We start from the raw sequence: 2,835 nt of genomic DNA on the forward strand, positions 1-2,835 counted from the left end.
TTCATTTTTCCTCGCTCTTAAATGCTCGCATAACTCCTTTATTCTGGTGGAAACAATATTTTCCCTCACAGACACATAGAATTGGACCTGGAAAGCAGAGGTAACAAAAACTCTGTCAGGAGAACTTCCTCCATTCTTTAGAGGTCTCTGTTCATGATTGTCGTCAATTTTTTTTCCTATTTTCATGCTTTTTTTAAGACCTTTTGTGAAAGGGAAGCAACAGTTTTTAGCAAAGTCAGTGGTTATCTGCACAAAGAAATAGAAAACTGTAAACAGAAATTTGCCAGGTGAGTATTATTATTTGTAATAAGACAAACAGCTTTTGATGCTGCACATCTCATTTTCCTTCTATTATTATTTAATGAACTAGAAATTCCTACTGATAACAGAATCAGTAAGATATAGGCCTTTAATATAGGAATGTAAAAATTGTTTCTGATTATATAATGATAGTATCAGGCATTATACATAGCAAAACATTTCCATTTCAAGAACCATTTTTAATTTGTGCAAATTTTACAGAAGGGAAAATTACATTTTAATTCTTACAACTTTCATGGCCACTGGAAGAATATATTACAGTAATACAGGAGAAAAAAATTAAATTTGATGTCATAATTTTTGGCTCTCTGTTCTGAAGAATGGGATTCCAACAATTGCAAAGAGCATTTTGGCAGTGACAAACCTTCCACACAGATCCCTACTTTATTCTTCCAAAGCCCATCAGAGACAATACATTTATGCTTCAGCTCCAGATCCAGCCACCAGCAAAGCTGTGCATGATTTTAGAAGGATGGGACTTGGTCTCACCCTATACAAACTGTCCCTATCCACACTCTCTTGTTCTAATTCCATTTAAACTAGAAACTGATGTGAATGAGAACATAATGCCTTAATGTACTTCAGAGTAAGTAGGAAAACATCACAAATCTAAAACTCTTCAAGAACTGACAGGAAGGTCAAAGAATGATACTCAGTACACAGTGTACTGCTAGCCAATGCTGCTCTAAACTCACCTCAAGGAACTCAAGGTGATGAAACCCTGAAAGTTACTCTGATTTAGCCTTGAAAGAATGGCAGCTGCTGTTTCCAGGCTAAATCAGAGCAGTTCTGCCAGTAAATCTGAGAACTTAAAAGTCTACAATATTTCTTGTAGGTTATTCTCTGTTTTTTAATTAATAAGAACCATGCTTATGGAGTATTGTACCTATTAATTTGTAAGAAGATAGCAGACAATAATTTTCTCTGAAGTCCCAATTGTATCAACATTTAAAGTTGTCAGTTATCTGAAGAAGCATTTTATTTATATTTTGGGGGGCCTTTTTTTCTTTGATTTATGGACCCCTAAGCATTTTCCAATTGAAATCCAGAGTCCAACATAGATAATATTTGCAATGGGCCTATTTTTTATTACCTTTTTCTTTTGAATGATACTATTATCACATACTAGTGAAGACTGAGGTGTTAAAGTATCCCTGTGAATCACAGAATCAGAATCATCAGGGGTTGGAAAGGACCTCCAGAGATCATGGAGTCCAACCCCCAAGAAGAATGAAGATCCAGCCTTGTTAGAGATTCACAGCCAGGAACATCTCTCTGCAGAGATACAAACTGATAACTGCTCAGTGAGATCAAGAGTTAGGGCAGACATAGGTACTGGTGTTTGCATCACTCTTGCATAAAGCTGACTAGTCACAGATGCTATGTTAGGCTACTGCCCATGAGCAGCAACAAAAGAAAATACAACACAGAACATAAGCAACTGAAGTATACTTTATTGTACAGTAATTTTCAACACAGAGAATGCAGCTCTTTTCAAACATATACAAAATTACAGCAGATGCACACCACAGTTCTGATTGTAAACAGTATAAAGTTTTTAAAGTTTTAACAATTTAGAGCCTTATTTACATATATTGGCTTAATTAAAAGCTGGCATGTGCAATTGGCACTGAATTTCTTCCCCATACTAGTAAGAAAATACATTGCTGTTTTAAACACTTCACTGCAGTAACCTCAACAGCTTGTGTTTATTGGCTACTCAGCCACTTGATTAATATGATTCATTTCATATACACTCCCTTATAGCTCTAACTCAAAGGGCAGAAACAGTAGGAAATTGACTCCATTTTACAAACAATATAATGCATTTTCACCTGCATTCTGGATACGTCTGAGCCAAATTCTCTTTAACCACAGGGAAGATTTTCTCACAAAACAAAAAACGTGGGAGAAAACAAAAAAAAACAGGCAATGATCAATAACAATGTTACCAGTCCTAGGGAGGTCAGTAAGAAAGGATTTGGCCAGATACTGACACAGCAGGAGAAAAGTACTATAGGCTTTAGTGCTGTAAAAAAGTTTCTTCAACCCATAAGAAGCCTGAACATGATCAGAGGGACAGCATCATGCTACACCAAAGGTGGAAAAAAACAGTGGTAAAGGACATCTGAACTGAAGATGAGATATTGCATTTATTTTTTTCATTACTTATTACAGTAAGGAACATCTTGGAAGTTTCTTCTTATAATAATAAAGACTGTAAAGTCTATGAAAACTATATGAGGAAATAACTCCCTTTTGTTTATGAATCAGGATCTTTCACTGAAGTCTTTTTTCCTAGAAAGTTACCTAGCACTGTTGCACTGTTGAACAGCAGTAGGCGGGGGAAAAAAAAAAAGAAAAAGAAAGAAAAAAAAAAAAAGGAAACTTTTGTACAGGGGACATATATTGCAACAGATTGTCTGCTCTGGCACAGACTCTATTAGGAACTGGGGCATCTGCAGCGGTGCACGTCTGCATAATGCTCCTTGAAGGAGCGGCCTGTATTTTCCT

This window comes from Meleagris gallopavo, chromosome Z (genome assembly GCF_000146605.3).
Source record: "Meleagris gallopavo isolate NT-WF06-2002-E0010 breed Aviagen turkey brand Nicholas breeding stock chromosome Z, Turkey_5.1, whole genome shotgun sequence".
In the NCBI taxonomy this organism is placed as follows: domain Eukaryota; kingdom Metazoa; phylum Chordata; class Aves; order Galliformes; family Phasianidae; genus Meleagris; species Meleagris gallopavo.